General features: G+C 37.7%; 2 long non-coding RNA genes across 2 annotated transcripts; both read right to left on the bottom strand.

Moving 5' to 3' along the window:
- Positions 1–9,249: 9,249 nt before the first annotated feature.
- Positions 9,250–12,429, bottom strand: LOC117297428. The gene is made up of 4 exons (XR_004519881.1): positions 12,354–12,429; positions 11,044–11,133; positions 9,977–10,064; positions 9,250–9,335 (listed from the first exon to the last, which is right to left on the bottom strand). It is a non-coding gene; the product is annotated as an uncharacterized LOC117297428 (long non-coding RNA).
- On the bottom strand, positions 12,420–14,966 carry LOC117297429. Its single transcript, XR_004519882.1, has 3 exons — positions 14,886–14,966; positions 13,158–13,234; positions 12,420–12,443 (listed from the first exon to the last, which is right to left on the bottom strand). It is a non-coding gene; the product is annotated as an uncharacterized LOC117297429 (long non-coding RNA).
- Between the last annotated feature and the right edge of the window lie 9,168 nt (positions 14,967–24,134).

The following is a 24,134-nucleotide window of genomic DNA, read 5'->3' as shown; positions in this document are numbered from 1 at the left end:
ACACTTTCCCTTGTGTTGCTCACACTTCCTTTGTGTTGAGTAGACACTTTCCCTTGTGTTACTCTGAGTTGCTCACACTTCCTTTGTGTGTGGAGTACAGACACTTTCCCTTGTGTTACTCTGAGTTGCTCACACTTCCTTTGTGTGTGCAGTACAGACACTTTCCCTTGTGTTACTCCGAGTTGCTCACACTTCCTTTGTGTGTTGAGTGCATACACTTTTCCTGGTGTTACTCTTAGTTGCTCACACTTCCTTTGTGTGTGAAGTACAGACACTTTCCTTTGTATTACTCAGAGTTTCTCACACTTCCTTTGTGTGTTGAGAACAGACACTTCCCCTGTGTTTCTCTGAGTTGCTCAATCTTCCTTTGTGTGTTAAGTACAGACACTTTCCCTTGTGTTACTCTTAGTTGCTCACACTTCCTTTGTGTGTGGAGTACAGACACTTTCCCTTGTGTTACTCAGAGTTACTCACACTTCCTTTGTGTGTTGAGTACAGACCCTTTCCCTTGTGTTACTCTGAGTTGCTCACACTTCCTTTGCATGTTGAGTACAGTAGTGCAGCCATTTTCCCTTGTGTTACTCTGAGTTGCTCACACTTCCTCTGTGTGTTGAGTTTAGACACTTTCCCTTTTGTTATTCGTAGTCGCTGACTCTTCCTTTGTGTGTTGAGTACAGACACTTTCCCCTGTGTTACTCTGAGTTGCTCCACTTCGTGTTGAGTACAGACACTTTTCCCTGTGTAACTTTTAGTCGCTCACACTTCCTTTGTGTGTTGATTACAGACACTTTCCCATGTGTAATTCTGAGTTACTCACACTACCTTTATGTGTTGAGTACAGACACTTTCCCTGGTGTCACTCTGAGTCGCCCACTTGTCCTTTGTTTGTCGGGTACAAACACTCTCCCCTGTAAAACTCTCGAGTTGCTCACACTTCCTTTGTGTTCCAGAATTCAATCTGTACTAGCTAGTGTTACTATAGTTCAACTCAATCTCACTTTTAAGTCGAAGGTCATAAATTGGTCAGCCAAAATTGAAATCACTGAGTGGAAGGTCAAAGGTCAATTCAAGGTTACAAAGCGATCAATTTGTCTCAATTTATAGGTAAATTTACAGCACACAGATATCTGGCATCAGGTTGTTATTGCACACAAGCCATAGTCTTTTCACCAGTGATGCTGTTTACAGAAAAAGCCATGAGTGGCTCACACTTCCTTTGTGTGTTGAGTACAGTAGTGCAGGCACTTTCCCTTGTGTTACTCTGAGTTGCTCACACTTCTTTTGTGTGTTGAGTACGGACACTTTCCCTTGTGTTACTCTGAGTTGCTCACACTTCTTTTGTGTGTTCAGTGCAGACACTTTCCCCTGTGTTACTCAGAGTTGCTCACACTTCCTATGTGTGTTGAGTAGACACTTCCCTTGTATTACTCAGAGTTGTTACTCACACTTCCTTTGTGTGTTGAGAACAGACACTTTCCCTTGTGTTACTCTGAGTTGCTCAATCTTCCTTTGTGTGTTGAGTGCAGGCACTTTCCCTTGTGTTACTCTGAGTTGCTCACACTTCCTTTGTGTGTTGAGTGCAGGCACTTTTCCTCGTGTTACTCTGAGTTGCTCACACTTCCTGTGTGTGGAGTACGGACACTTTCCCTTGTGTCACTCTGAGTTGCTGACACTTCCTTTGTGTGCTGAGTACAGACACTTTCCCTTGTGTTACTCTGAGTTGGTCATCACTTCCTTTTTGTGTTGAGTGCAGACATTTTCCCTTGTGTTACTCAGAGTTGCTAACACTTGAAACCTTCAATTAAGGAAACAGTTGTGCCCAAAATTGCCAAGAGTTTTAGTTTAGTCCTTCATCTTATTAGATAGTAATTTGAGGGGAAACCAGTTGTACACAAGTGTTGTCGTAATGTAAGGTCAATAATATTTCAGTGCAAACCAAGTGAAAGTATTCCTTTCAAAAACTTCAGTTTACAATTTAGGAAACAGTTGTTCCTAAGTTGCAAAGAAATTTGTTCCTAATTTTATTTAGTCCCTTTTTCCAATCTGCAAGGCCAACAATGTGTAAATGTAACCAAAGTCAAAGTATTCATAACAAGACAGCAATTTAGGAAACAGTTGTGCCCTAAGTTGTTTCATAGTCCCTCATTTTATTACATTATAACTTGAGGGGGAATTAAACATCACAAGCTGTTTTGTTTGTTTCCTCTTTCTGCCAGGCCAAAAATGGTAAATGCAAGTCTAGTAAAAGCCTTTTAAAACATCAATTTTGGAAACAGTTGTATCCTAAATTGATTCTTTTTTACCCCCTATTCTTTTGTGAACATGTGTCTCAGCTGACGTTGTTATAACATTCCGATGTTCTACTTCATCATTAGTTACAGTGGTCTGCAACAAAGTAAATCAAATACTTTAGATCTTGTTCAATCTTAGCCGTGTTGAAATGTTTGGTCATTATGGTCATAGTTGGTTCTATTTTAGGATGGTAGAAGTTATATTTATCCAATGTCATCTTTGTTATCATTTATTGGCAAGCATGTAGTGAAAAAGCATCACTATTCGCCGTACTTTAACTGTAAACAAAAATGTGGCGTTTTTGTGAATACGTCAAGTGTTTTTCTCTGAGCTTTTGGTTGATACATATCTAGTGTTTTAAACACTCTCAAACTTTGTTTTTAATCAAAGTCTGTCAAAAACAAGTTCACTGGTAGCCATTTTGTCAGTGTACTACAGCTGAACGACCAAATTGCAGCCCCATGGAAAGCAAGGGGGAAATTAGTGGCCATTTGAACTTGTTTCTCCGACCAGCACATCATTGTCTGGACAGAAGTCGTCATCATCTGTTGAGTTAAGATCCCATTGCAACAAGTGTTGACAACTCTTGGCACCACCAGTGCGGCTTGGTTGCGAGACAACAATCGGTGAAATCTTTGGCCCTTGAGGGCACCAGTTCATTTAAGCAAGCAACAACTACCTTCTGCTCAACACTTGCGTCTAAAAAAACAAAGCGCAAAATTGCGTCTAGCTCGTTTATATTTTGTGAGACATTACAACATTGAAGTAGACACTAGGAGTACATCTAATCGAACTTTACTGAACAGAAAACATATCGACCATTGCACTTGGGCCTTTGGATCATCACAAGTTCCAGGTGGCCGAGGGGGTCCACCGACAGGCACAGGTGTTTGCACAACTCTGCTTTTTTTTTGGCCAAATTTTTCAATAAAAAAATGGACATGACTCTCCTTGTTACTTGTCTTTTATTTGCCTTAACCCTGCCACCCCCCCCCCCCAAACTTAAATATTGAGGGCCCACCTTATCCCAGTGGGACCCTCGGGCTGTCATTTTTGCCCACAGTACAATTGGGTGCGTATATCGCTTTTAGCAAGTCATTTTGCGCAGGGAAACTCTCATAAAATTGATACACACCCAATTTATTGCATTGTGGGAAAACATGGCGGCCAAGTAGATAATGAGACAAATAATGAGACAACAATTTCGAGTTCAGACCAATCAACTAATAGTTGACTTGTCCGTAAAAAGCATCAGCCTTTATTCTTGAACATATAGAATAACACTCACAATTTTTAGGCAAAACTTGATAAGTACATAAGGCTTATACATACATGTGTATAGTCTTGTGGAATTTTGGGGCAAGGCTTTTTTGAGCAAAGTTGGATAAAAATGCAAGGCTATAAGTCTTGTAAAATATTTGGGCACAATTTGATAAAATTTGATAAAAACGCAAGGCTATAGTCTTGTGGAATTTTTGGCGATAATTTGAGCAAAGTTGGATAAAAACGCAAGGCTATAGTCTTGTGGAATTTTTGGCGATAATTTGAGCAAAGTTGGATAAAAACGCAAGGCTATAGTCTTGTGGAATTTTTGGGCACAATTTGAGAAAAATTTGATAAAAACGCAAGGCTATAGTCTTGTAGAATATTTGGGCACAATTTGATAAAAACGCAAGGCTATAGTCTTGTGGAATTTTTGGCGATAATTGGAGCAAAGTTGGATAAAAACGCAAGGCTATAGTCTTGTGGAATTTTTGGGGAAAAATTTGAGCAAAGTTGGATAAAAACGCAAGGCTATAGTCTTGTGGAATTTTCGGAAAAAAATTTGAGAAAAATTTGATAAAAACGCAAGGCTATAGTCTTGTGGAATATTTGGGCACAATTTGATAAAAACGCAAGGCTATAGTCTTGTGGAATTTTTGGCGATAATTTGAGCAAAGTTGGATAAAAACGCAAGGCTATATAATATAGTCTTGTGGAATTTTTGGCGATAATTGGAGCAAGGTTGGATAAAAACGCAAGGCTATAGTCTTGTGGAATTTTCGGAAAAAAATTTGAGCAAAGTTGGATAAAAACGCAAGGCTATAGTCTTGTGGAATTTTTGGGCACAATTTGAGAAAAATTTGATAAAAACGCAAGGCTATAGTCTTGTAGAATATTTGGGCACAATTTGATAAAAACGCAAGGCTATAGTCTTGTGGAATTTTTGGGCACAATTTGAGAAAAATTTGATAAACACGCAAGGCTATATATAGTCTTGTGGAATTTTTGGCGATAATTGTAGCAAAGTTGGATAAAAACGCAAGGCTTTAGTCTTGTGGAATTTTGGGAAAAAATTTGAGCAAAGTTGGATAAAAACGCAAGGCTATAGTCTTGTGGAATTTTTGGGAAAAAATTTGAGCAAAGTTGGATAAAAATGCAAGGCTATAGTCTTGTGGAATTTTTGGGCACAATTTGAGAAAAATTTGATAAAAACGCAAGGCTATAGTCTTGTAGAATATTTGGGCACAATTTGATAAAAACGCAAGGCTATAGTCTTGTGGAATTTTTGGGAAAAAATTGGAGCAAAGTTTGATAAAAACGCAAGGCTATAGTCTCGTGGAATTTTCGGAAAAAAAATTTGAGCAAAGTTGGATAAATATGCAAGGCTATAGTCTTGTGGAATTTTTGGCGATAATTGGAGCAAAGTTTGATAAAAACGCAAGGCTATAGTCTTGTGGAATTTTCGGAAAAATTTTGAGCAAAGTTGGATAAAAACGCAAGGCTATAGTCTTGTGGAATTTTTGGGCACAATTTGAAAAAAAATTTGATAAAAACGCAAGGCTATAGTCTTGTAGAATATTTGGGCACAATTTGATAAAAACGCAAGGCTTATAGTCTTGTAGAATATTTGGCGATAATTGGAGCAAAGTTTGATAAAAACGCAAGGCTATAGTCTTGTGGAATTTTTGGGCACAATTTGAGAAAAATTTGATAAAAACGCAAGGCTATAGTCTTGTAGAATATTTGGGCACAATTTGATAAAAACGCAAGGCTATAGTCTTGTGGAATTTTCGGAAAAAAATTTGAGCAAAGTTGGATAAAAACGTAAGGCTATAGTCTTGTGGAATTTTTGGGCACAATTTGAGAAAAATTTGATAAAAACGCAAGGCTATAGTCTTGTAGAATATTTGGGCACAATTTGATAAAAACGCAAGGCTATAGTCTTGTGGAATTTTTGGCGATAATTGGAGCAAAGTTGGATAAAAACGCAAGGCTATAGTCTTGTGGAATTTTTGGGAAAAAATTTGAGCAAAGTTGGATAAAAACGCAAGGCTATAGTCTTGTGGAATTTTTGGCGATAATTGGAGCAAAGTTGGATAAAAACGCAAGGCTATAGTCCTGTGGAATTTTTGGGAAAAAATTTGAGCAAAGTTGGATAAAAACGCAAGGCTATAATCTTGTGGAATTTTTGGGCACAATTTGAGAAAAATTTGATAAAAACGCAAGGCTATAGTCTTGTAGAATATTTGGGCACAATTTGATAAAAACGCAAGGCTATAGTCTTTTGGAATTTTTGGCGATAATTTGAGCAAAGTTGGATAAAAACGCAAGGCTATAGTCTTGTGGAATTTTTGGACACAATTTGAGAAAAATTTGATGAAAACGCAAGGCTATAGTCTTGTGGAATTTTTGGCGATAGTTTGAGCAAAGTTGGGTAAAAATGCAAGGCTAAAGTCTTGTGGAGTTTTTGGGCACAATTTGAGAAAAAAATTGATAAAAACGCAAGGCTATAGTCTTGTGGAATTTTTGGGAAAAAAATTTGAGCAATTTGGATAAAAACGCAAGGCTATAGTCTTGTGGAATGTTTGGGAAAAAGTTTAGAAAAATTTGATAAAAACGCAAGGCTATAGTCTTGTAGAATATTTGGGCCCAATTTGAAAAATTTTTATAAAAATGCAAGGCGTTTATTAGTCTTGTGGAATTTTTGGCAATAATTTGGATAAAAACGCAAGGCTATAGACTTGTGGAATTATTGGGAAAAAATTTGAGCAAAGTTGGATAAAAACGCAAGGCTATAGTCTTGTAGAATATTTGGGCACAATTTGATAAAAACGCAAGGCTATAGTCTTGTGGAATTTTTGGCGATTATTTGAGCAAAGTTGGATAAAAACGCAAGGCTATAGTCTTGTGGAATTTTTGGGCACAATTTGAGAAAATTTGATAAATATGCAAGGCTATAGTCTTGTTGCACTCTTGGGCAAAATTTGAGCAATATTTATTAATACGCAAGGCTATAGTCTTGTGGATTTTTTTTTGCAAAGTTTTAGCAAAATTTGATAAATACGCAAGGCTATATAGTGTTGTGGAAATTTTTGGGCAAAATTTGATAAATATTCAAAGCTATAGTCTTGTTGCACTTTGGCAAATTTGATAAATACGCAAGGCTATAGTCTTGTTGCACTTTGGGGAAAAGTTTGAGCAAAATCGGATAAATACGCAAGGCATAATGTTGCACTTTTGGGCAAAATTTGATAAATATATAAGGCTATAGTCTTGTTGCATTCGGGCAAAATTTGAGCAAAATTTGATAAAAACGCATGTCTTGTTGCACTTTTGGGAAAACTTTGAGCAAAATTTGATAAATATGCAAGTCTTGTTGCACTTTTGGGAAAAATTTGAGCAAAATTTGATAAATATGCAAGGCTTAAGTCTTGTTGAGCTTTTGGGAAAAATTTGAGCAAAATTGTGTCAATTCTCAAGGCTACAGCCTTGTTGTCATTTTGAGCAAAATTAAATAAATACACAAAGCTACTGCCTTACGGCACTTTCGGGCAAAATTTCAGCATAATTGGATTAATATGCAAGGCAGCCTTGTGTAGCACTTTTGGGCAAGCGTCATTTTATATAGCCTTGTTGATTTTTTGAGAAATATTTGATAAATAAGCAATATGTTAATAGTCCCGAGGCTGCAATTGGTGCAGCCCTCCATTCTGTTGAGCTTGAATCTCCCTGGGTGCGTTCAACTGACACTGTTGACTTCGGTGCCCGTTCATGGATGACAATCAGTCCTTAGGAGATGCAGTTGTTATGCCACCTCGCCGTTGGTTCACATGTAAAACAAAGCAAATATTCTTGCATTAGTCTTGTTTTAATAATCTGATTGAACAGAGTATGATTGTAGGGCAATCTTATAGTTAAGTAGACCAATGCAAGCAATATATTTCAGTTTCAAATTTGGCCTATTCATCCTGGTGAGGTTCGTCTAAAACAGGGCTACCACGTGAAGGTCCCAGGATACCAGCCCCACACGGTTTCCAGATACAGGGCCTTTGCACCATCCTGTCGGATGGGTCCGGTCCGCCGTCCCAAAAGGAGGGACAGTCCCCTACTGTACTAGCGCGGTCCCTAGTTGGAAAGAACTTAGGGACTACTTCCGTTGGTCAACCATTTGTGATAACACCGGCACCATCCTAGCAGATGAGGAGCCCGAATGCACCTTTAAGATCAACCACTCAGTGGAGCGAGCCGGAAGTAGGACCCCACATGCCACGTGCACGTGTCCAGGTCCCTTTAGTCTTATCCGAAATCGTCGATGCTGTACCATTTCGATCCGCAGGCACCACTCGATCCGCACGCACCACCACTCGATCCGCAGGCACCACCATGTTAGCGCAAGAAAAACGCGTACATGCTTGATTGCTTGCAATGGTGTACTTATGTACAAGATGCCAACTGTATAGTGAGCTACCAAAACAACCCACTACATGTAAAGCATCAAATATCAACACATGTAAAGCCCGGTTCATACTTCCTGTGAATGCGATGCGAATTAAACATCAGAACCCTCTTTTCGCAAAAACATCGACAAGTGAGTTGAGCAGATTTGAACTGCTGCAAATTATTTGTGACGTCATCATTCACTCCACATTCGCAGGAAGTATGAACTGGGCTTTACTCATCTAAAAAGAACATCTTACTTTTGTTCATTCATGATCCACAGATGAGCTGCTCGGATGTCTTGATGATACTGATGTTTTCCAAGTCAGTTGATCTCCTTTATACCCTGCAGCCTTCAAGGTGTCGGTAGGGGAGACTCCATCCAGAGTTGGTTTTAGGAACTACTGGCCCTGAAAGAGCAAGTTAACGGATAGAATTATGTAGTTGTGAGCCAATATTTTGTCATCAAAACTCTTGCATGGGTAATTTAGACCACCTGATTATATAAAAATAACAATAATGGTGGCTTCTTATAGTGCTCAGGTCTGTCAAGCAGTGACGCCCATGGCGCTTTACATTATTACCCCTGGTCACTGGGCCTTAAATCATTGATGGAAATTAAAGCACTCTGGGATTTCTACACTATACCCTGACAGATTATTTATCTGCTGTGGCTAACAGCCGAGATTCTGCGATTAACGATCAGTGCCCTATTCATATTTTCTCACAAAACAACAACAAATCCAAGTGTAAGAAAAATTTGCCATCTTTACTTGTGTCAAGTCAAGGTTTTATTGGTCAATTATTTTCTAAAAAGGCAATTCTCTCAAATGGGCAAGAATATTTGGGTGGAACACTGACCCAAAGAGTTTGGTTTTTTTTGGGGGGGATGATACAGACATCCCCCCACCCTTAATAAGACTACCAGCACCATGCAGCCACTATCATAAATCAGCCCAATTTTCGGATGGTGTATTGTTTATAAATCAGACCCCTCTTTTATGACACATTTTGTGCTGGTACAAGACTCAACGTGACCTTCAAACTACCTCAGTTTTGACTTGGTTAGGTGTAGCAATTGTCTCTGGTCATAGTTGATCGTTCTTTTATATGCCAATTTACAGTTATCTTAAGCTTAAAATGCATGGCGTTGCATGGTGCTTGGCCTTTAGCTAAATGACTTTCATCTGGGCGCTTGTTCCATTTGATTTGCATACACATCCTTCAAACAATTGTTAAGAATTATGTATTTACCTTCTTTGTTATAGGCCTACATCATGTTCAGATGACTGAGCTTGTTACTGGTGATCTCTTGACATCTTCCCAACGGTGGCGGACAAATACTACAAAAAAAAACATTTTATAGGACAAAATAAGTTTGCATTTAAAATCAATAAATTTACAAGGGGTAAGTTAATGGAATTTGGGCCTGAACTTTAAAAACTTAGAAGGGGTAAGTCCAGCGGTTTTATCGAATTTGGGCCTAAAATTGAAAAATCACAAGGAGTAATTCCAGCAGTTATCAAAATTGGGCCAAAAATTTAAATAAATCACACGGGGTAAGTCCAGCAGTTTTATCAAATTTGGGCCTAAAATTAAACAGATGTAAAACTAATTGGGTTTGAGGTGGGTAAAAAGACGTCTTGGTACTGCACGTCGTGTGACAATCGATCCACTATCACACGGCAAACTGTGCACTATCACACAGCCGCTGTCTAGTAACACTAAGACATATCATGTGACGCGCTCTAAACCAATGAAAAAGGCAGAATATTTGTAAGGGGTGTTATAATATAAAACATTGTGAGAAACGGCTCACTCTGAAATAACATAGTTTTCGAGAAAGAAGTAATTTTTCACGAATTTTGGTTTTCCAGGTTTGTTATTTTATGCATATGTTGAGGTACACCTAATGAGAGGACTGGTCTTTGACTATTACCATTAGTGTCCAGTGTCCAAAAAATGTTCAGAAACATGTATTTACCTTCTTAGTTATCCACCATATTATTCAGATCATTATGACCTTGTTACTGTTAATCTCTTTACATCTTCATGACGATGGCGGACAAACACTACAAATAAAAACATTTTAAAAGGACACATAATTTAGAAATAATTGGTGAAAGTATAGGGTAACATTAAGTTGCTGAAGTGTCAGCTTGTATTTGTCATCGTATAGGGTAACATTAAGTTGCTGAAGTGTCAGCTTGTATTTGTCATCGTATAGGGTAACATTAAGTTGCTGAAGTGTCAGCTTGTATTTGTCATCGTATAGGGTAACATTAAGTTGCTGAAGTGTCAACTTGTATTTGTCATCGTATAGGGTAACATTAAGTTGCTGAAGTGTCAGCTTGTATTTGTCATCGTATAGGGTAACATTAAGTTGCTGAAGTGTCAGCTTGTATTTGTCATCGTAAACACTGGTTATGCCATTTATGCCCAAGATGATCTCAGGAGGTCAAAACAAATTCAATTTCAAAAAACAGTTTGAATTGGGGGGGGGGGGGTGAGGGGTCTCAAATGTCCAGATAAATGTATCTGAATTTCCAGATAGCATTTTCAAGCAAAATTCGATAAGTATGCAAAGCTATAAGAGCCTTGTTGAATTTTTGATCAGTTTGCAAGACTTACCGCATTTTTGAGCAAAATTTGATGTTGCATTTTGAGCAAAATATGATAAGTATGCAAGTAACATTTGATAAGTATGCAAGGCTATATTAACCTTGTCGTATTTTTGAGCAAAATTTGATAAGTATGCAAGGGGATATGCCTTGTTGCCTTCAACTGGAGTCTTAAAATAAAACTTATTTGTACTTTGGTTCAAATAAGAGCCATATGCACTCTGCACAAATAGTCTAGATAGACTAGCTCATTTTTGGACCTAGCTCAATATTAAATGCATGGGACATTTTGAAAAGGTACCCAAATCCTTTAAAATAAAACTTATTTTGACTTCTGTTCACTGTTCAAACAAGAGCCACATGCACTCTGCACAAATAGTCTAGAGCTAATTTTTGGACCTAGCTTAATATTAAAAGCATGGGAATTCACCTTTTACTAGAGAGTGAAGCTCCTGTATAAGAGGTTGGTCTTGGACATCCTTGTTGACAGGTAGATGTCGCTGGATATCTCAAACACTGACTGCAACACAAACAAATTGGAACATTTGCAACATTTTAATTTTTAACACTCATCAAACAGATTTGTTTTGCTGTAAACTTTAAATCACAAATAAATGACGTCAAAAAATTGAAAGCAGCAATGAAATGGCAGGCTGAACTCATGCAGTCCAGGCAGTTTAATCAAAAATGGGCAAAAAATGTAAAAAAAATCACAAGTGGGTGTAAGTCCAGCCTTTTAACAGATTTAGCCTTAACAATTATCTTTTATAGCAGTATAATAAATATTAATATTGGTTTCTTATATAGTGTGCATATCCGTCACTCAGTGATGCCCAAGGCGCTTTATAATAACAAAATATTTTCCTGCAAGGTATACATATGGGACTTCATTTGAGTTATTAGACCGTGTACTGGTTTTAAGGTGCTGTGGGGCAATATGCTGCCAATCACACCATGAATCACCAGGGTGAACCCTTCCCTTTTCGATAAGTGCACCGGGTTCTTTTACATGCGTTAAACAACACACAGGACGAAGGGCTTAACGTCCCATCCTAAGGACAAAGCTTCATGGTCAAGTGTCTTGCTTAAGGACACAGCCTTCGATTTCACAAAGAGTTAGGACTCGTCTTATCTCGAGTTAGGACGAGTAACTCGTCCTAACTTAGGTTTAATCTTAAGGTTTGCATGCTACAGTGCAGGAATTGGACTCGTCCTAAGTCCTCAGATTAGTCTTAAAGTTAGGAAGAGTTTTGTTAAATCGACGGCAGGTGTCACGACTACAACTCGAACCCACATTCTGCTGAGCAAAAAAACCAGAGTTTGAATCTGATGCTCTTAACCGCTAGGTCATGACATGTATGTGAAGTGATCAATGTTTTTCTGATTGATTTTCAAACCATTCCTTATCCTTTTTCTATGAAAAGTAGACCTTAGAACTCTGTGGGAAAGTTGCACAAGTACTACAGTTTTCTCCTTTCTATTCAGGGGATGTATGTGGGTTGTTTATATTCAATAAAAAATATTTTTTATCTTTTATATTTCAAATCAATCATCAATCTGTAAGCGTTACATTGATTGATGCACCTTTTGCAAGCTTGAAACACAACCCAGTCTGTCAACTCGAGTCATGACATCAAACTTATTTTGACTTCTGTTCAAACAAGAGCCATATGCACTCTGCACAAATAGTCTAGAGCTCATTTTTGGACCTAGCTCAATATTAAATGCATGGGAATTCACCTTTTACTAGAGAGTAAAGCTCCTGTATAAGATGCTGGTCTTGGACATCCTTGTTGACAGGTAGATGTCACTGGAGATCTCAAAGCCCCACTGCAACACACAAGAAAAGCAATATTTGCCACATTTTAATTTTTAACAATCATAAAACGGTAAGGAATATTAATTTTTAACACGCAAAATAAGCACACTGTTGTATGGTGTTGAATAGTGTTCAAGATTACTGTTTAGATACGGGCATGTACATACATCCCCCATGTACATGTACATATACAGCACATGTGTATTAAACATAGGTCTGAGAAAAATGTTCAAGAATAATGCATTATTGTGCACAACACCAATATTAGCGCTGGTATTCTGTAAGCATAAACAATATCCACTGCTTCTGCATATTACCAGGGAAATTGGGGTCTAAGTTCGTGGCTCGTCTACCGCAAGCAAAGAATCGGTGCTCTGGCCAGGAGCAGGAGCAAATCTCCGAGCATGTTTCGCAAACTAACAGGAAATTTTTGCATGTGTGCATGTGTACTCCTGCTCCACATAAGGAATTTTTTTTGCTTATAGGGCATACAGCTAGCGCACAGAAATTTGGCACTAGTGCAGTAAGCGGAGAATTTGGCGATAAGCAGAGCCATGAAAATGGCCCTAGTAAAGCTGAAGCGTACATTTTAGAGGAAATTAGGCTGTACTAAATGATACATTTCTAAGATTTTCATTTCATTTGGGTTGCTAAACAAAGACAGCATTCACAGAGAAATTACTTGACGAAGCAACATGAGAGCATTTGTTTGTGTTTACACTTACCCTTGGTACATGGTCCATGTCAGCAATTACTTGTACAAGTGGTGATATTCTGTGTGCCAGCTCAACAGTATACAACCCTACAATACATCAAATGAAACAACGGTACAATTTTAAAATTGTGCAGAGCAACCAATTAAACACTAGCTTCTACTCTCCAGACTTGAACAAATGGGAGAGTTTTGGGCGGTTCTTTTTCACAGTTCTCACCAGTATTGCGCGTGCTCACATGTGCCCTTCCTCCCCCCCAAAAAATATATTCAACGATGTCCAAGTTCAAAAATAAACCCAAAAGTCATGATGTCTGTGTAAATTTAACGCAAAGAAATATAACCTAATTTCATGCACAGTAGATTTCAGGCCAGCTAGTCGTTGTTCTTTGCGAGCGACAACAAAATACAAGTGCGTTTTGGAACAATGCGATAGCGTGAGATTAAACGCCCTCTATTGGTAAAATTACGCGAACCAGCAATATGCCTTGAGACTCGAAGACTCAACGTGTCTGCACAAGTTCGAGGAAGTGGTTTTCCCAAAAAATTGCATTCTTAGTATATGTAATGTAGATCATGTACAGCACAGTCGCCGCGCACCGCATGCATTCAGTGTGAATCAAGTGTCAACATCCTGTCAAAATGGAGCACTTATACCATGGTTACGTGGGAATTTTAGCATCTCTACGAAATACTACACAACGTGCATGACCAGAATCCTACTATTTAGTAGGATTCTATATGAACAAAACATTATTTTATTGTGTAGGCTATTGTAAGATTTGTTCTTTAGACTTTATTTTGTTTATTTTGTTGAGTAAGTTAGATGAATGCTTTCTTTTTCAGCATGTTCAGTGGGCTAGTTAATAGTGCATGATCATGGGTAATGAAGCAATCGATTGAAATTGAAAAATTGGAAGAACTATTTTTTACTGCCAACTCGGAGTAGTGTTTTTTCTCTCTTCAAATTGCCGTCAGGCCCTCCTTAGCAGCTGAGGGCCCCATCACTTGCGCAATTTGGCTGTTGCGCAAAAAAAGTGTGCATGTGCATTTTATTACAGGATCGAGATTGTGCGTTGGAGTACTGTGGGACCAAATTTATTTAAAGAGATTAAAAACCCCTTATGATTTGTTAATGTTGCACCCAAATTTTTATATAAAATATTTTCAAGATTTGACAAAATTTTGATATATGTTCGACCGTCACCACCCCCCATTACATGCCATATAATTTTCAAATGTTGCACCCAAATTTAGTAACCATATTTTTAAATTTGGACCAAAACTTTGAGGAAAATGCTGGACTGTACCACCCCCTTTGGGATTATTCAATGTTGCGCCCAATTTAATTGGATAAAAAATTTTTGCCAAAATTGGGTTCACAATTTGATTAAAATGCTATTGCTAGCCTAGACATAGACTGTCAATTTGTCAATGTTGAACCCAAATTGGATACAATAGCGTTTGTTTTACCCCTTGTGATTATATAAATTTTGTCTCCCATTGAATTAATTAAGCCCCACTTGTGTGGCCAACTCTCACTCAAATGGGGCTCCTACCAGAGTACGACTTCGAGACATCATGTCATGTCATGACATGTACAAATAATACGCGTCCACCCGCCCCTCGTGGTTTTTACGTGCTTTTCAAATGTTGCGCCCAGTGAAAATTAATTAAAAATTCACAAACAAATACATTCAATAGCAATTCATTTTTCTCACAAAGATAAAAATCAACTTACCTGTGTTAGTTTGGCATAATAATAGCCACATCGGCCAAAATCAGCCAAAAGTTCAAACAAGTGTGAACAGAAGTCGATAAAAAAACGGGAAGGCTTCCCTCGACCACACTTTTCTTGAATTAAAATGGCGACTGTAACTGGTTAACGACCCGACGCGTCGGGCACGCGTCGGACGCGTCGGGCACCAGTTACAGTCGAGTCGGGATTGCCCGCAGGTTTCTCAGGGGCGCACTGGTGCACTGTCTTCAGCCGGGCGTCAGGATGTCGATTCAGCAGTTTACCAGCCAAGGTTGCAAAGCTATGGAAAGCCAAAAAATACAAATCAAGAACGGATAGCCATAGTTTTATAAGTACATAGATATGTATTAAAAAGTTGAATTTATTGGAAACAAATCAACAAATCATATTTCAGCCCATGAGTTGTTACATAAAATGTCCAACTAGGTCACAATTTTTTGTAATACGATGGATTGATTTGTTTACATTCGGCTGTCCGACTGGCCGTGCCAACCGGCGCACGTTTTTGACGAATTTTTGATTAATTGTTTCGATTTTTGATCCAAAAAAGGCCAATATTTGAAACCTGTATTTTTTAAATAAAAAATGATTTTTGGGGTTGAACAAAGAATGTTGGTTTATATTGATAAATAAAAAATGCATACATTTTTTTAAGACGCAATTTTGAAAAAGATTGAAAATGCTCTGTTGCCTTTTATTTAACTTGACCTTAGACATCAGCTTTTTGGGGAAATATTGTAACATGCAAAAGGGCAACAAATTGAAGTAAACTATCAATATAAACCACAAAAAACTCATTCATTTACGTTGCAGATGAGATGAGTTGTTTGTTAGTATCACAAACAAACATGCAACTTTCTAATTACAAAAAAAGAGGAAATGGCCGATCACACTTAAATTGTGTACATTGTTTATCGGTTTTCTCTGGCAGTGTTTTGGAATGAAAAAGAGGAACAATCAGCTGAAAAGAGCTGACCCTTAAACTATTTCACTGCCTTTGCACTGTCTTTAGTATGGACGTTAAAGGGCAGGGTTATTTCCGTCTCTTGATAACTCATCACAGGGCAAGCCAGAATTGCAACTGGTTTTCAATCATTCGCCCTCTATTGTTCGTTCAATTGCCGTGCAGAAAGCAACGTTGGTGGCGCATCACATATCTTCTGAAGAAGTGTATGTTGTGCTTCATGATGCAATGGCTGAGAAGTTGTTGAATCGTACATGTCTTTTGTATTGCATAAAATATCAATATTGAAACAAAAGGAAATAATAATATCAAAGTCTTATACCAACATGATACTCAAGGCGCATATTATATATCCAATCAAAGTTTCTATCTCAGAAACATACAGAAAGAGAGGTTATTGAAAGTTTCTGAAACCCAATTATGTACCACCCTGTAAGGGTTTACAACTTTGCTACGGCGCATTATTTTAGCAGCCACAGCCATTAACACTGGGCGAACCCCTTCGACCTCATTTCGATAAGTGCATTGGGTTTTTGCATGCGTTTCACGACACACGGAACTAACGGCTCTACGTCCCAGCCGAAGGACGAAGCATTGGTTAAGTGACTTGCTTATAAGGACACCCCTTTGATGCTCTGGAAATGAGCAAAATTCGTCAATTTTCACTGGACAATTTATCACTGGCCAATTAAAGAAATACATTATATGTTTCTTTCTAAAGGCTGCTTAAATCCGAATGACTATTTGGAGACCCCCAAACCACTAAAGCCTATTTCGATAGCTGCAACCGAAATACGGTCATGATAGATTTGTTCTTTTAAGTTTAAAAAAAGGGAATTATTTTATTGTCATCCTTTCTGGATTTTATTGTTTTGTTTTACACTTCTACTTCTATAGCATGACCATAATGAAGTAAAGCAAATAACGTTTCTATTCGATGACAATGCTAGGATGAGGTACAACTACAGGTGTCCACACAGGCAGTCTGACCATAGATTAAGGACAGACAGCACTGGCATTATGGTAGTTTTCTTTGTTTCTTTCACAGATGCGCAAATAAACATACCATGGTGGTATACATAAAACACGCTGAAATTCTGAATAATTAAAGCTGCACACTCCATGACAGACGAACGTTTTATTATACCACGGTCTTACTATAATATATGCAATATAGTGTCCTTGGCTAGATCTATCCTACCGTAGCAATTTATTGATGCGACCAAGCCATTAATTAGTTGAGGGTCTGGTTACTTTGTTCATCGAACCTCAACAATTCAAGCATCATGATCACAATTAGCCGCTTAGAGGGCAAATAGAAGGGTTTGTTTTTCGAAGTAGAGGCAATACTATAAATTGTAAGACTACGTGTTTCATGAAATACTGACTACGACTACGAGTATGAGTAAACTGCGAGAATACTTACAAGTATGCTGTAAAACCATGACTCAGTACAATACGTATACTACAACGAGTATGAGTAAACTTTGAGTAGTGAGTAATACGAGGAGTATAGGCTAACGAGTATATACGAGTATACCTTGAGTATCTACGAGTAACAATACATTGAGTATACTACGAGTACTACGAGTATAGTAAACTGCGAATATACTTCGAATTTGTATTATACTATCCACAAGTATAAACGAGTATATACATACGAGTATGAGTATACTACGACATACGAGTACCAATACTTAATACAATTACTGCAGCATGAAGTAAAAAAAACGTATTGTTTTTGCTTTGAATACGGGTCCTAGAAAACGGTACTAGAATACGGTACTAGAATACGGTACTAGAATACGGTACTAGAATACGGTACTAACATGGGTACAAGAATACGGGTACTAGAAACGGTACTAGAATACGGGTACCAGTATACTTATAGTACTACTTGTCAAGGGTCACGGTGGTGAAAGTGGGTAGGGCAAGGATCAGATCGCGTAGGAGGATTCATTCTAGGCGTGGTTACTTGCTCTATGGGTTGGCTGAATGATGAGTTTGCATTTCAAACCATAATTTTATCACTTCATTCTACCATCACTGTATTCTTCTCGACTATGGTCATGTACATCAGAACAAAAGTCACAATGTAATGTATCAGTTTCAATGGTCCCATGTTTCTTTCTTGTTTATAATAGTCTGACATATGACCGATGGAAATATTACTATGGGTCATGTTTTTGTGTATACTAAGTAAAAATTATTCTAACTGGATTAATAATTAATGCCACATCCATATAACTGTTTTGTTTGGATAAAAAAGTACAAATCTTGCAAGGTGAAACGTTAATAACTTGTTCAAGAATGATGAAATTGTTTGAACCACATGGTGGCAGACTATGCATTTATATTGTTGTCGGTCTGTGTTTATTAAGTCCTTGCCCCGATTCACAAACTGACAGCAACGAAAACCATACCATACCTTTGTTAAAACCTTGTAAACAAAATATATTTTGGGAGAAGCGTTCGGGTTCTGATGAGCAGAAGTAGAATCAAGATAAGGTACATTCGCAACGCTGATAATAAGTGCGCTCTGCGCGTCTTCCTTTTTGAATAACTCATTTTGTCTGTTTCTATTTTTAGATAGAAACAAATTTTTAATATGTCCTGGCCAGATGTACACATGCGCATTGGCTACATTTCCCCGACCAAACCCAGCTGCTAGTCGTTTGCCCGCTGATGATGACTGGCCGCTGTATGAATTTTTGATGTATACATGTACACTCTACGCACCCGCGTTGCCACTGGCTGCAATGTAGATGTGCACATTGAAGATCTCACGTATAACATCGACCCCTTGAATTGTACGTGTACTGATACTAAAGCATGATAACTAGGCGTGGTTCTACAACCCAAACCGTGAGGATTCAGACCACATTCTAACAGCGCCTCCAAAAGGTAAGCAATTCATGTTTCTCCTGTTGTCATAGACTTAAACGGTTTTTTAATACAAGCCTATCCCATCCGGTGAAATTAAATAGCACAATGCGGATAAGGAAATACCATTCACAAAATTGTCTTTATACTGTGACGCGACTACTGATTTTTATGTTTTTTGACAACCTTTACCCGTAAAAATTGTAATTTTACTATGGGTTTGATACACAGACTTGGAGTCATAAACCTTCAATTTATTTGATCAGAGGTAGAAATGATTTGATGCAGACTAAAGACAGAAATGTTAATGATCGCGCGCCTGTGTGTGCAATATATTTATTTTGAAATGTATAGACATACTGAATTATTATGCGTGGGAAAAGATACTATTTCTGCATTACGAAAAAGGGGAGAGCCCTAGATAGCGACTGAAGTTAGACGTTTAAGGTGTGAAAATAACATGAGTAAAGAAATAGATGGTGAATTGATTGATATATTTACTGTGAATATATAGAGACACACTGAATTCTTATGCGCGGGACAGGATACTATCTGCATTGCGAAAAGGGGGAGCCCAGGATAGATACTGAAGTTAGATTCTAAAGAGTGTGAATAATAACATGGGTAAAGAAATGGAGGGGCGAATGGATTCATTTTTCATGGATTTTTTTCTGTGTTCGTATTCGTTTCTGCGGGCCCTACCCGCACAAGCTTCCCCAATCCGCCATTATGATGATTGCGTTTTTTTTTATTCACGACACAGAATCCGGCCCTTGATGTTATTTTAATACCCTATAGAACAAAAACTAACCATTCACAAAACAACAGACAGTTTTCCAAACACTGGTTTGATATCGGATTCTTTCTTGGCTATCGTGTCACCAATGGTGTGTGATAGCTTCAGAATGCGATTTTCTGAAGTACACGATGATTAGTGCCATGTAAAATAATACACGCAAAGCCCTTCCGCCTGACCTGGCCCAAGTACTCGGCAGAAATTGCACTTAGCAGTTTTTAGCTTTGCAGTGGCGTGCCGGCTGTATTAATATTTGAATATTTGGCCACACGTATGAAGTCTGTCCATTATTATTTATATTAGTAAGACCATGATAAGTGGCAAGTGAGACTGTGTATATTAGTAATTCCTACAGCGTTTACAAATAATGACATGTTTTGAGTTATTATACTCGGATACCGACTTATATCGTATGGCAAGCGAGGATGACGATGCTAAGATTAAACCATTAAACATACTTGAAACAATGTCCACAGAGTAACATTAAACTTACGGTTTTCAGAAGGATAGGGATAGTAGAAAGCTTCTCTTACAATATTAGTTGCTGAGGAGCTGTAGATTTTGAGAAATTAGTAAACAATTATCACGAAAATATTGTTTTTTTCGAAATTTTTCTTTTTACTTTAAACCCCACCTCACCCTCATTGTGACTTAAAGGCAGAGGACACTATTGGTAATTACTCAAAATAATTGTTAGCATAAAACCTTTCTTGGTGACGAGTAACGGGGAGAAGTTGATGGTATAAAACATTGTGAGTAACGGCTCCTCTGAAGTGCCATATAGTTTTCGAGAAAGAAGTAATTTTCCACGAATTTGATTTCGAGACCTCAGATTTAGAACTTGAGGTCTCGAAATCAACCATCTAATCTAAACGCACCTTCTTATTGTGACAAGGGTGTTTTTTTCTTTCATTATTATCTCGCAAGTTCGATGACCGATTGAGCTCAAACTTTCACAGGTTTGTTATTTTACGCATATGTTGAGATACACCAAGTGTGAAGGCTAGTATTTGACAATTACCAATAGTGTCCACTGCCTTTAACCCCCCCCCCCTCACACTCATTGGGACTTTAATCTCATCCTCACCTTCATTAGGACTTTACCCTCACTGGGACTTTAAACCCGTCCTCACACACATTAGGACTTTAAACCCCACCCAGTTATATGCGTTGGTACTTTAAACCCCAACCCCACTCAGTCACATCTGGGACATTAAACCCCACCTCTAAATTGCGACCGTGTTTATCATAATGACGGCGCTCAACGCAGCGTCTTCAAAACGTGTGAGGTGTGTCGGGAGGGGGAGGGCAGAGAAAAATCAATGCGCGAATTCGAGACTCCGTTTTAAAGATATGTTTTGTAACTTGATTATCAGATTCATCTCTTGGACTTGTCGGTATCGATTTCGTTTTTTGCTCCCCTTCTTTTTCTTTCGTGACGTCCCATGACAATTTCTCAGACACCGTTCGATTCAAGAACGTTTTTGACATCAGGGAGTTAGCGGAATTGTTATGGAACTTAACACTTGTCACGTCAAAGAATGCTGTTCTCATATCAACAAGATACTGAGCCGAATGTTCAATAATAATAATTATTATTAATGATATACTATATTACTATTATTATCGTTTCTTCACACCATATTTCAGCCCAAGGAGGCTAGATTGCACAGTGGCTACAGTAGGTAAAAAACATCTATGAACAGAACTTAAGAAAATAAAAAAATTGCATAGACTTTAAAAAAGCAACGCATAAAAAACAAGCACAACTCCCAATGAACAAACGCATGTATGGGTTTTTTAAGTTAACAACATTTTGTTTTGGCCATCATTTAAACGCTTGTTTGAAACGAAACTCCATGACGTGTGTATATACTGTAAACAGTGGGTAGAAGTCCATTTAAATGGTCCACAAATACCATGATACCATCTGCATTTATTTACTTCATTATTAAGTGTTTGCTTTTGATAATTGTGTTTTAGAAAAGGCTAAGTGCCATTTCCTTGTTTGCTGTTCCCTTAATGGTTACAATGAGAGCCACTCTTAATTGGTTTTTGTTACTAAATACCATCGAGCTTAATTTGTACTGTTACAGCAGACACTCCAAATAAAGTGGGGATGCCTCATTGTTTCTAACGGGTGAATGAGAGATTCCAATAAATTCCATAATTTCAAATATAAAGCAACTTTTAAAAACATTTTTCAGCCACAAGTACACTGCAAAAGCTGATGGGATGTGTTTCCGAATATAAACAACAACAAAAAATTAAAAAAAAATTAAAAAATTAAAAATAACAACAAAAGGTGTTCAAATAACACTCTTTACTGCAAAACATAATTTTTTAATTAGCGTTATTTAAACACCAGAAGATGTTAACTTTGATTCTCTGTTCAGCATATAATGTAACAACACCAATGGTGTCAATTTTTACACCCCAGTTTTTGCAGTGTAGTTTTACCATCTTCTATGGTTTTTCATGCCATGTAGGTTTCAAATCAATGATTTGTGTCATTCAAGTACACCTTGCAACAATTCCTAACCGGAAGAGGTGCGAAGGAGGTGTACATCCGTTAGTCTAAAAATAGACCACTGCACTGATCATAGCACTGATGAAAAGTTCAACTTACTGCTGTCAGACCAGAGTGATATGAACAGAAACCAAAGTAAATACAGTTGCAAATATTGATTGACAAACACAAACTTATAGATCAAACGAAAGTACAGTGCAAGTATTTTTTGCTTGGTCAGACTTTGATATTATACCAACCAATACCTAATTGGTTGATAAGTTTTGTTTTTGAAGTTAATGGCCTGACGTTTCGACCTTATAGCAGAGTCTTTCTCGAAGGCTTAATGATAAGTAATACAATTGATTTTAAAGTAATTTGGATTAAGATGACACGATTTTTGTTAATTCGATAAAAACCGTCAAACCGTTTTCTTGTAGACACAACTCAATCGAATGCGATAAGACGAAAATGTTTAAGCAATTATCATTGATGTTCATACATTCAATTTTCATCTATTATCAACACGTGATTTTCGAAGTTTGTGATTGTACAGGCTTAATCGACCTGCAATCACTTCAATCCTACTGAGGGTTCACGTCTTAGATTGTTGAGTCATTATTTAAGATGTGTCATGTCTTCCGTTAGATTTATACAGTAGCTACAAACATACTTAAAGGCACTATTAGACACTTTTGTTGATTACTCAAAATAATTGTTAGCATAAAAACTACTTACAAGCAATGGAGAACTGTTTATAAAATAAAACAGCTGCCTCCGAACGTATAGTTTTTGAGAAAGGGGTAGTTTCTCACTCGAATATTAAAATACTTCATGCCTAAAGCCCCTTAGGTATTTGAAAGCACACACATTGTACAACAAGGGATGTTTTTTTCTTCATTAGTCTCTTGCCACTTCGATGACCAATTTAGCCAAACTTTTCACTGATGTTTTGTTTATTTTATGCATAATGTTAGAACACAGCAGGTGCGATTCTGGTATTTGACCATTACAAAAGGCAAACTGTGCCTTGGGGGGGGGGGGGGATCAAGTCCCCTTAATCTAACTTCGGGTTGTAGCTTTCCTCATCGTCTACTAACAGGATGCATGTCACTCCTGATGATTCAGTCATAGTTTCATCACCAAAAAACACAAATTTGTATAAGTTTCACAATTTAGATATGGTGATAGTGGACATACCCTAAAAGGCATAATCACAGACTTGAATGCACGTATAAATAGGCATATTGCATTTCAAGCTCCTAACGGCGTCCTATCTTATCAATGAGATAGTATTATGCTGCTTTCCTCCATGCTGTATCTCACTGTGGCTCATTGTTAAACTTCCGTTTTCTGCTCATGCTATCCATCGCTGTTTCTATGAGTTACGTTGCACCTGGACACACTTTACAGCCTATCCGGATACAAGGAAATAGATCTTGCTTTCGTCCACTGTCCAATATAATGCATAGAGGATATCGCAGGATAAGCTACCACCTGACTGAACGGAAATTCGTATGAACATTATTCTGCGACCTGAGAAAAAAGCCTTGACAGGGAACGATTTCCCTTGTAGCAGAACAAAATGCTACACAAAATATTCAGTTGCTACTCAAAAATCACAATTTGCTACTCAACATTAGCATTTAGTGTGCACAAAATAAGTTCATCGATATTATTTGCTATGCAAATTTTCTGTACAAAATCATTCCCTGCTTATTGACAAACAGTAGACACCAAACTGTACTGCATCAAAATGAACCACTCAGTGACAAGACAGACATTTCTCTGACAAAGTCTCCAATTCTCAGCAAAATTATATGACAGTTGAAATGTGAATGTGTTTTCCTGTATTTGATATTGCCTGTAACTGGTTGTGTGTATTGCCTGTTGTAACTGTATCCTGTTTCAAAGATCTTTACAAATCGTTGCCATGAACCCCTTCTCTTTACTGAAGGTGTCTTTTTAATTTCACACGTAAAAAACTTTTACTCCACAATTTCCAACGAGTCCAAATACACAGTTTCACCCCAGTGGTTTGTAAAAACAATGTGAGTGATTTCACTATAGTCTTCACAG

This window comes from Asterias rubens, chromosome 12, assembly GCF_902459465.1.
Source record: "Asterias rubens chromosome 12, eAstRub1.3, whole genome shotgun sequence".
In the NCBI taxonomy this organism is placed as follows: domain Eukaryota; kingdom Metazoa; phylum Echinodermata; class Asteroidea; order Forcipulatida; family Asteriidae; genus Asterias; species Asterias rubens.
Note: the sequence above shows the minus strand (reverse complement) of the source record. Positions and strands in the feature narration are given on the sequence as shown.